This window comes from Myotis davidii, unplaced genomic scaffold (genome assembly GCF_000327345.1).
Source record: "Myotis davidii unplaced genomic scaffold, ASM32734v1 scaffold96, whole genome shotgun sequence".
Classification (NCBI taxonomy): domain Eukaryota; kingdom Metazoa; phylum Chordata; class Mammalia; order Chiroptera; family Vespertilionidae; genus Myotis; species Myotis davidii.
Window position 1 is genome coordinate 5,713,804 of NW_006289416.1, and position 12,006 is coordinate 5,725,809.

Here is a 12,006-nt window from a genome sequence, read left to right on the forward strand (position 1 = left end):
CTCTGCTGCTTCTGCACAGGGAAGAGAAGCACCTCCTATTCGGTACACCTACAATTTGAGCCCAAATGAAGATATGCAAATGGAGCAGCAAGCTTGATGAATAAAATGGAGCTTTATTTCCTTTTTAATTTTGCATGATCAGTGCTCAGTATTTTTGGATGATAGTGTTGTGCTGTTGTTTAAAATACATTAATGACCACCTAATAAGCATGGAAATACTCTTCAATTAATGAAGTGAACAAAGGGAACACCTTTAATTCATTTTAGGAAGAATTTCATGTACATCTGTATGATACTGACTTTTTAAAAAATATATATTTTATCGATTTCTTACAGAGAGGAAGGAAGAGGGATAGAGAGTTAGAAACATTGATGAGAGAGAAACATCGATCAGCTGCCTCCTGCACACTCCCTACTGGGGATGTGCCCACAACCAAGGTACATGCTCTTGACCGGAATCGAACCTGAGACCCTTCAGTCTGCAGGCTGACGCTCTATCCACTGAGCCAAACCGGTTAGGGTGATACTGACTCTTAATACGACTCACAATGTTTTGAGTTTGATTTTATAAATACCACTTTATAGACACCACTTCCTGACAGCCAGAAAAGCTCAGTGCTCACTTTTTTTCCTTACATTTTATAAGTGTACAAAAGAATGTTTCTATAAAATTTATCATCTGGCATACTAGGGAGGGAAGAGGGAAAGAAGAAGGTAAAACCCATATATAACTGGGGGAAAAGTGGAAGTCATAAAGTTATAAAGTTGAAATAAGATCAGCCATAGAAACCTCAGACCTACTTTCTATCTGTGCCTTTTGAGGAGGATGTGGGAGGGATGATGGACATCTGTGATCCTAAAACTGGTTTAAACTTCCCTCCCCCAACTAAATTACTTTAGTCAAATCAGGACTTTGAAATCTGCTTATTTTGAGAGTTATTATTTTAAGGATTCTCCATTCAGAGTAACCAGTAAAAAGTTTTGAGCAAGTATGATCGTCAAGGTCCTACTGGCATATGAAGGATGCAGAACACGTACACAGCAGGAGAAGGCAGTCTTGGCCCCTGCTGTGTCACTGTGGGCCAATTACTTCATTTCCCAGTCTCAGTTTCCTAATCTATAAACTGTGGGTACTATTATGTAGGGATTTCCTGAGGAATTAAAAATAAACAGAGGGAGAGAGAGAATGGGCCTAGACTTCTTAGCACAGTGCCTGGTGCATATGCAGGGTCCAGTGAGTGGAAGTTATAATTATGAATAAAACCTAACACTTGGCCCTTGACCTTGGTTGCTGCAGTCTAGTTTAGTCAATGAGGTTCAAGTGCAGGAGAAGTCAAAGCACCATCCCATTAGCTTGTGTCAACCAGTGTTACCACTACCCCAAAGCACAAAAGAACTGGATATTTTAGAGATTAAGCACAACAAATGTTTCCCTGTTCTTCCCTCCGGCAGATGCCAAGGGCATTTCCCCCAGTCCCCACCTTGCCTATTTTAAAACAAGCTCCCCAGGGCAGGCCCCCAGAGAAGACATGGATTTATCAAGGGTGTGCTCCCTGGGGAGACAAGTAAGGGAGCAGGAGAAGCAAGACAGGGAACCAGAGGTCCTCAAGCAAGGGTGCAGTTTCAGAAGTCCCAGGGGATGGGATCCAGGAATGTAAGTTATGCCTCAGAACTACCCCAGCACCTGTGGGAGACTGGGCTGGGCTGCCTGAGGGGAAGAAATTCCAAGGCCCCCTGACTTTGGGTAAAGTGGCGCCATCAGCCTGAGGGTAGTCCACCGGGGAAGAGCCTAGGGGAGGTGCTATGGGATTGAAAGCACATTGAAGTGGGGGTGGGAGGGCGGAAAGTGGAGGCCATGGTTGGAGTCACATGGATCCTGCCTCTAGAGCCCACTCTAGGGCTCAGGTTATGGAGCCCACCGGGCTGAGATGATCCAAGGCCTCGGAGCTGCCCCACCTCCCTCTCCTCCCTTTCCTCTTTTGGGTTCTTCCCCACCCACAGGAAGGCAGTGAAAAGGCCTGGTGCGTCTGTCCTGGTTCCCTCCTCTTTGCCCGGCTATACCATCAAAACGTGACTTCTCTTCTGCTAGCCCACTTCTCTTCCCACCTCCGAAGGCCTAGATACTTCTCATTGCAATTATTACCACCAAATAGGAGTCATGGATTCCCAGTAAGAGAAGAGCCATCTGTCCCTGGATGGTGCACGATGGATTGCCAGAGAGGTAGTCACTGTAATGGGAAGGCTGGGAGTGTGGGAGGGGAGCGCCTGGGGTGGGAGCTAGAGAAAGAAGGAAGTGCCCAGGCTTCAGCCGGTCTGGATGGCAGGCTTGGGATTGGGAGATGAGAGAGGAAGACATTCAGGCAGTTGGAGTGACAAAGAGGCAGATGTGTGAGGTATTGAGGTGAACCATGAATCGCCCCATTTGTCAGTGGTGCCCACTGGGGAGATGAGGGAATTACTGGCAGGGCCAAGGAGACCAGTGAGGAAGCTGAGCAGCAGCCGACCTCTCAGGACCCAGTGGTCGCCTCGGAAACAGAAGGGACCTTCTTCAGGCACTCCTGAAAAATTGGGCCAATTTTAGAGCAATTATTTTAGGAGCTACATATTAAACATCTAGGCAAATTGTTGACTCATACATAAAATCATGACTTTGGGCAGAGGAGTGGAATTTTGACACTATCTCACTCTCCAGTGGGTTGAAGAAAGTAGAATTAAAAATAAACATTCCAACCCAGCTGGTGTGGCTCAGTGGTTGAGCATTGACGTATAAAGCAGGAGGTCATGGTTCGATTTCCTGTGAGGGCACATGCCCAGGTTGTGGGCTTGGTCAAGGGAACACCTTGTAAGGTGTTTCTCATTGATGTTTCTGTCTTTCTATTCCTTTCCCTTCCTCTCATTCTAAAATAAATAAAAATATATTAAACAACAAACAGTTGAACAGCTCCTATTCCTGAGACTAAAAAAACAACAACATTCCAGCCCTGGCCAGTGTGCTCAGTGGTTAGAGTTGCAGCCTTCAGACAGAAGGGTTGCGGGTAATGTACCTGGTTTACAGGTTTGATCCCTGGCCCCAATTGGGACATGTGCGGGAGGCAACCAATCAACGTATCTCTCTCTCATATGGATGTTTCTCTCTCTCTCTCTCTCCCTCTTCCTTCCACCCTCTCTAAAAATCAATGGAAAAATATCTTTGGGTGAGGATTAACAAAAATATATATAATTTGTATACTGTTCAGTGTTGGTGGGGACAGGCTAGAAGGGGTAATTATGGAAAATGGGGACATATGTAATACTTTCAACAATAACGATTTTTAAAAGTAAATAAATAAAATAAAGGTGAGCCTCAATGTCTGTGATCCTGACACCTTTAAGAGACAAATGGGGGTGTGCGTTACCAGTCCCTGTACGTAGTAGGCACTTGACAATTTTTGAATGATGAAAAGAATTTTCTTAGACCAATATTACCATAGCTTGATTTAAATCTTATCTCAATCTTGTTTTGTACAAGGGAGGGCCTCGAGGCTGGGTTTCAAAAGGATGATGACTGCTGAGAGAGCAGGAGGGAAGCTGTGGTTTGGTCTTTTGAGGGGGTGTTTTCGTGTGTGCCTAGAAGCACCAGCTCCCAAGAAAACACAGGTTCTGGAATGGGAATCAGGAGGATATGTGTTGAAGGAAATAAATCACTTGGTTTGTTAAATTCTTTAAAATTTTTAATCTTATTTTTGACATAAATGAATGCAATAACAAAGTTCTATATTTTAAAAATTAAAATAACTTAAAAATGGATTAGAATGCTAGTGTGTAGATATGGCACAAAATTACAAGACATATGCATTATACACACACCATGTAAAGAATCCTCCCTGTTGATCCATTCCTTAGCCACCAGGCTTCCTCCCCAGAGCAGACCACTGGTGCCAAGGCCACATGCCCCTTGCAGAGAATCTCTGCATCATGAGCAAAGTTCCCACACAAGTAGCTGCATAATATAGATGCTATTTTGTTCCCTTTTTACCCAACTGTATATCTTAGAGATGATTAATCAGTACCTATGGAGCTGTCTCATTTTTTGTTTGTTTTGTTAATCCTCACCCGAGGATATTTTTCTTTTTTTTCTTAAATATATTTTTATTGATTTCAGAGAGGAAGGGAGAGGGAGAGAGAGATAGAAACCTCAATGATGAGAGAGACTCATTGATGGGCTGCCTCCTGCATGCTCCCTACTGGGGATTGAGCCTGCAACTGGGCATATGCCCTTGACCAGAATCAAACCTGGGACCCTTTAGTCTGCAGGCTGATGCTCTGAGCCAAACCGGCTAGGGCCCGAGGATATTTTTCCATTGAGTTTTAGAGACAGTGGAAGGGGGAGACAAGGAAGAGAGAGAAACATCGATGTGAGAGACATATTGGTTGCCTCCCACATGTGCATTCAGGGTGCTGGGGATGGAACCTGCAACTCAGGTACGTGCTCTTGACCAGGAATCAAACCCCAGACCCTTCCTATCGTACGCCAACACTCTAACCACTTAGCAACACCGGCCAGGGCAATGTTTCATTTTTTTCACAGCAACATAGTATTGTAGTCCATAACACGAATGTACGGTAATGTATTTAATCTGTTTATTAGCGATTTTACATATACGAAGGGTATCTGTTGGGTAAATTCCTAGAATACCCAACAGATACCTCTCCTGTTCTTCCACATTTCCTTATCAGTCCATTCATTCCTTTACTCACTCCTTTGTTTATTTACTAATTCTTTCAACCCTGAAGCCTGTCATATGCTGCCTATCACTTTAAGTTCTTGGCTAATTTAAACCTAGCTTTCTTTTTCTAAACATAAAATTATTTTGTAAATAGACAAAGACTTGTTCGATGGAGAAGTTAAAGGCCTTCTATCTATTCCCTACTATTTGCTAGGACCACCTACTATTTACTATTCCAATCAGCTGGCAGGGCATAAACCCTCAAGAGAAGAGCGTGCCCCAATGTTCCTGAATCTCAGGGGCCTCTCGGAGCCCTGCTGTTCAGTCCCACCAAAACCCAGCTTCTCTGTCTTGCCTCTGAGTGGGTTTGGCAGTGTCTGGGAAGCAGGTCAATTGTGTTCCAAGTGCCAGATGAGTGGGAGAGGACTCTCATGCCAGCCAGCCGGTAGGTAAGTATTAGTCACACAGGAGCACAAACAAGTCTCTAAAACCACATTTAACCAGCTGTGGCCAGCGGTGTCCCATGGTTGCCTGCCTACAGACACCTCTGTACCACATTAAGAAAGACTTCCCACTTATTGCGGCAACAAAACCAGCTGCTGGGAATTAGGTGGCAAAGCTCAGAGGAGGAGGGGGTGGCTGCAGGGACTGAAAGGGAAGGCCAGCCACTCCCTACACAAACAATTCCTTCAGCTCTCCTCCAAATGGGAGTTGGCACCAGAAAAGGAGGTGGGTCAGAGCAAAGGAAGGCAGCTCTCCAAACCCTCACCACTAATTCATTAAAAGGGGGAACCAGTGATGAGGAAGTCTGAATAATGAAAACAGGGGCCTCAATGGGAGAAGATGGGGTGAGGCAGGAGGACCCTGGGAAATCTCAAAATGCACCAAATTCTTTTCTCTTGCATATGAGGTGAAAGAGCGTTTTTTCTAACATCTTAGCTCCTGCCCTCACCCCAAAAAATCTAGATTAGAAATACTGTGTCCTATTTCTCATTAAGGCCTTGGGTTTCAGGGGTGAATGCATTCATCTCTACCAATACTTGAAGAATAAGTTGCAAGTATTCCTTTTCTTGTTTTGGGTGTGACTTTTGAATTTAAATCTCAGAGTACAATTTGTATTTTTAAAATTTTCAGTCTTAAGGAAGTGAGTTACTGTATTCCTCCAAAACGATTATTTCCTTAGTTCATACTCCCAGAAGTGGATAAATATTTCTAAAGTGCTTATAGAATAAAGGCTGTGTTTTCACCTTGAAAGACTTGTTCACGATTCTCACATCTTTCATTCATTCACTGATTTATTGATTTAATAAGCCATTAAGCGAACATTAATCTAGTGCTTATTTTGGGCCAGGCATAGCTCTTTGTAGGATGATTATTTTGATTGGGGAACCCAGGGAGGGCTTGAGGAGGATGTGGCATTTGGATCTGGGTCTTGAGGGATGAACTTCCATGTTCAATCTCAGGGGCTCCTTGCTGGCAAAATCGGGTTGGACTAAGCCCTGATTTAATGGGAAATAATGCAGCCCTATTTCAGATTTATATGAAGACTTCTTTATTGATATTACTTATATTAAGACTTCTTTAATGTAAATTCCTGCCTGAGAATATTCAGTCCTGGTCGTGTATGGTATCCTGTCTCTGTGGGTTGGAGAGAAAGCGTGTTGTCCATGCCCCCTTTCTGAAAGGTATTCCTAAGTTTCTCGTCATAGATTCCTAAGTCATGAGGCTTGTGTCTCCTTTCCAGAAGGCACTGTTTGGATGAAGTTACTCTGCTTGGGTCATGCCTATAAAAAGCCCATTCCTAACTAATGGAGAAGAACTGCTCTGACAGTGGACTTTCCCCCTCACCCCAACCAGCCCCATCCTTCATAATTGGAAGGGGAGAGTGAATATTCTTTGCTTTTTATCAAGACATGTCTCCTGCCAGGAGCAAGGAAGGATGTGTAGGAGGGAATGTCTCCGATAATAACAATACCAAGAGTAATGAGTAAAAGTTCGCAACAGGATCTTGGGCAACTAAGCTACCCAAACCATTTATCCATGTTTACAGTGTGAGTGTTTTTTTCTCCAGCTAACAATGGCTCCCAAATGCCTTCCTTCCCTGGGTCCCCTCCCAACCATAGTGAATGGTCCTGTCTGAACTAGGAGCAGCGTTCACCCCCACCACCCTGCTTGTTTTTGGCAGTGCATAAAGCTAAGTGGGGCACCATCAGCCTTTGGTTATGGGAGAGCAAGGCACCAGGGTGCCTGGGTTCTGAACTTTATGGCTGGGAGTGTCATGTGACCTTCTTGGGCTAATGCAGCTCCTTTTCCAAGTATTTGAAGAAACCCTTCCTTCAATTCCCTCCTCTCTCTCAGCTCTGAGGTATTCGGAGTGCTGATCTTCATGTTTAAGAAACAGACTGTGACTTCAGCAACAATTAACTGACTTCCTACACATCCCTCTCTACCACCTCTTGGGTGATTTGAGAGGAAACAAGATTTCCTCCTCCCGGGCTCCACTGGACAGAGCCCCCTCCAGCCTGGGTCAGCCCAGCCTCAGCAATGCAGCGGCAGGAAGTGTCTCTCATCCTCCGCACCCCCTTCACATCCTGGTAGCAGGAGGATGAGCAGGAAGTGGAAAGTGTCAGGGCAAAGTCTTTCAAGCTCACAGTGGGCTCCAGGCAGCATGTGGGCCTTTAGGAAAACAATACAAAACTTTCCAAATGGTTCTGTTAATGGCTCTCTACAAATACTTTATACAGTTGTGTCACTAAGTTTATACATTAGTCACTAACACCCTGGCTTATTTATTTATTTATTTATTTTAATTTTGCTAAAAGAAATATAAGTCAAGGTTGAGTGTTTTTCTCAATATCTCTTTCTGGTTATTTGGGATACTTTTAAAAAAACATATTATTTATTTATTATTTTTTTGTTTGTTAATCCTCACTCTAGGATATTTTTCCATTGATTTTTAGAGATAGTGAAGAGAGAAGGAAACAGAGAAATATCAATGTTAGAGAAACACATCAATTGGTTGCCTCCTGCATGTACCCTGACCAGGGCCCAGGGCAAGGAGGAGACCACAACTGAGCTATGTGCCCTTGACCAGACTCCAACCCAGGACCCTTCAGTCTGCAGGCTGACGCTCTATCCACTGAGCCAAACCACCTAGGCCTTTTTAATTTTTTTTAAATAGGTTTTTATTTTTAGAGAAAGAGGAAATGAGAGGGAGAGAGAAAAACATTGATGAAAGAGGAACATTAATCAACTGTCTCCTGCACACCCCCTACTGGGGATTGAGCCTACAACCTGGGCATGTACCCCGACCAGTGACCTCAGGAATCAAACCAGTGACCTCTCCATACATGGAATGATGCTCAACCAACTGAGCCATACCTGCCAGGGCTGCTTGAGATATTTTTGACAATAGATGGGACAGGCCTCTTGTATGAGGGAAGAGCCCATGGCAGCCTTTTCAGGATCAGGAAAATTGGTTAGCCAAAATTGATGCTTTACATTTGAGGAAATGCTCTCCCTCCCCCAACCAGGTGCCAGCTGCCAGGTTGTCTTGAACCTTTGGACACAGCCTCAGTGTCCTCATCTATAATAATAAAAGCATAATATATTAATTAGACCAGACAGCTGAATGACCTTCTGGACGTCATTCTGAATGTCTTTCCCGATGAAGCTGTGGCAATGGGGGCCGAGGCAGAGGCGGTTAGGGGCAATCAGGCAGGCAGTCGAGTGGTTAGGGGTGATGAGGCAGGCAGGCAGAGGCAGTTAGGGGCGATCAGATAGGCAGGCGAGCAGTTAGGGGCATCAGGCAGGCAGGTGAGTGGTTAGGAGCAATCAGGCAGGCAGGCAGAGTGATTAGGGACAATCAGTCAGGCAGGCAGGTGAGCAGTTAGGAGCCAGCAGTCCCGGATTGCGAGAGGAATGTCTAACTGCCAGTTTAGGCTCTACCCGTGTGGGATTGGGCCTACACCAGCAGTTGGAGATCCCCCGAGGGGTCCCGGATTGCGAAAGGGTGCAGGCCGGGCTGAGGGACACCCACTCTGTGCACGAATTTTGTGCACCGGGCCTCTAGTTTATAAAATGAAAGGGCTGGAATCATTAAGATCTAATATTCTCTGAGCCAGTGAGCCTCTGAGGAGACCCACACAAAGGACCTCTGGTTTCTCTGAGGGCAGTAACCCTCAGGTATACCTCAAGCCCCATCTCCAGAGCTACTTCTCTACGTCTTCCATCTTTCTTTCCTCTTCCTGTGGGAGACTGACCTCTGAACTGCTCTTCAGACAATCTCCACTGACTTTAGCATAAGGTATTGTCCGGCAATAGAACTTTTACACAGTGGTCTTCCAGAGTCTTTATTAGGGCAACTATTTTTTAATTTAGTTCTAGAATCACAGATTGAGCCAAGAGCCTTTTCATCAGCCTCTCTTATTTAAGTGCTCTCGCCCTTACTACTATTATTCCACTTACTGCACACAGCCCAGTTGGAAAATAATCTGGTATGCTTCTCCCTGCCTTCTCCCACTGTCCATTCCTTTTCTTCTTTAGCTGTTGAGAGAAGTAATAGGAAAAGGGAGTTCTGTTTTGTTAGGGGGTTGGCATTTATAAAAAATAACATTTTCCCTGACTAATTTCCAGATGCTGCCCATCCATTACCTTGGAATGTAAATACACTATCTTTGAAAAGCAGACCTGTACTAAGGCACACCCCGACTGCCCAACTCCTACAACTGAAGATGTCAGGGCAACGCCTCTTTGATTTGGGGTGAGATTGGCATTCAGAAGTTCCATGAGAGGTGCAAACCCCCCAGCTTCCTCTGATTCTAAGTTAAAGACAATGGTACCTGTCAGAGTTACTTGTACCTGGGGCCTCCTTATATTTAAAAAATAATGGACCATGAGAAACAGAAAGTATGGAAAGAGAAAAATGGAACTGAAACAGATCTTTAGAGAGTTATCTCTCTCACTTGATAAGGAAGCTTTTCATTCCTGTTCCAAATGAGACAGTCCATGAGAAGTGTCTGGCATAAAATAGGTACTCTGTTCACATGAGCATCCTTCCCCATTCCCACTGCTTTCCACCTCACACAATGGGTGGATGCACCTGCTCAGAGGTGGCATCCTAAAGGTCTAGGGGATGGTTGAGAGCTCTCCTTTCCAGAATATAATTGTACATCCAAAATAGTCAGGTCTCAATGAATGCCTAGGGTAGCCTTCGAGCAGAAGGGGCAGCCTGAGCAATTTGATGAAGTTCTCTATGTTATAGAAGACACTTCTCCTTGTGTGTTCAGGAAAACCACACTCTGGTCAGTCTCTCAGATCTTTGAGGATCCCTGTCCTTGGCTGGTCCGTGCCCTATGCTGACCACCTCTCCCATCCTGACCAGGAACCAAGCCATTGGCTCTGGGCTGCAGCCTCCACAGCCTCCCTCTGATTGAACTTGAGTGCTAATGCTCCCTTTGGTCCCCACCAACTTTCGGTGCAATGATTTCTCTATCCACCTTTTAATTTTTATTTATTTAATCCTCACCCAAGGAATCAGGATATTTTTCTATTGATTTTCAGAGAAAAGGGAAGGGAGGGGGGCAAAAGAGAAGGGGGGGAGAGAGAGAGAGAGAGAGAGAAACATCAATATGAGATAGACACATTGATTGGTTGCCTCCTGCTCACACCCCCACTGGAGCCAGGGATTGAACCTGCAACTGAAGTACTAGTATGTGCCCTTGACCAGGAATCAAACCTAAGACCCTTCAGTCTTCGGGCTGATGCTCTAGCCCAGTGATGGCGAACCTTTTGAGCTCGGCGTGTCAGCATTTTGAAAAACCCTAACTTAACTCTGGTGCCGTGTCACATATAGAGATTTTTTTATCTTTGCAACCATAGTAAAACCAAGACTTATATTTTTGATATTTATTTTATATATTTAAATGCCATTTAACAAAGAAAAATCAACCAAAAAACGAGTTCATGTGTCACCTCTGACACGCATGTCATAGGTTCGCCATCACTGCTCTAGCCACTGAGTGAAACCAGATAGGAGTGCCCACTTTTTTTTTTTATAATCTTGGGAAAGGAATACTCATTCTGTTTCCAGGTTTTTGTTCATAAACACTGTAGCCAGGAAGTCTGTCCTCTAGGTCAGGTAAGCAGAACATAGATTTGTGCCATAACAACCTTGTGTGGTGGGCGCTCTGCTAGGTGCCAAGGGTCCAAAGAAGAAAGACCATCTCTGCTTTGAAGAACTCTCAGTCTAGGGGGAGATCAACATGAACATATCATTTCAAAGCAATGTGGTGAACTGAGGGGGGCGTAGAAAGAAGGGATGCTCTAAAATTCCCTCAGGTGTTTGGTTCTCCCAAACCTGCTGCTTGTGCTCAGCCTTATCCCACCTATTCCGAGTGGGTGGTGCCCAGACAAAACTAAATCCTCCTGGACAGAGGCAAGCAGTGTGCCAGTGGAAAGACTTAGCTCAGTCCTGGAACAGGAAAGGATGTGTACCTGAGAGTCAGGGTTACTTAGTTGATCACTTGTACAAGGAGGAAGAGTTAGTGAAGGAAAAGGGAAAAGACATACCAGTCAGTGGCACCAACATGAGCCCATTGAGAGGAAGTAACGCTGTGCACAGGCCGCCTCGGGCAATCAAGTTCCTGGGGTGGGGGAGACGAGTGGGGAAAAGGTGCTCTGTTAATGAGCAAGCTTGACAGACACTTGGTCAGATTTTTTAAAAAGTCCATCTGGCGGCCAAAAGGAAGATGGAGTTGAGGGAGGCAAGACTGAAAAAGGAAATCTGTCAGGGACTTATTGCAACCAAGCGACCCAGGAAACAGGTGACCCATTTCTTATGAGGTTTTCCTTCTGTCCCCTTCCATAGTTCCCTCTTCTTCCACAGCTTCGAGGCAAGTGACTGAAGGGCCACCCTCCTCCTCTTCCTCTTCCTTTACCTTCTCCTCCTTCCTTTTGTTTTGTACTTTTTTATTTTGAAATAATTATAGGCTCACAATAAGCTGCAAAAATAGTACAGAACTCCCCCTAACCTCCCCCCGTCGTCCACTCATGGAATCATCCCGCACAACTTGAGTATAATACCAAAATAAAATGTCAGGAACATGACATTGGGATAAGACTGTTAACTAGGCTACAGATTTTATTCAGATTTCACCAGTTTTTACGTGTGTGTGTGTGTGTGTGTGTGTGTGTGTGTGTGTATACTCTTATTGCAGGTACAATAGCTGTTGACTCTGATGGATTAAAATCAGACATCTTAATAACACTGGAGATTGCAGGGAAATTTTTTTTAATTTCT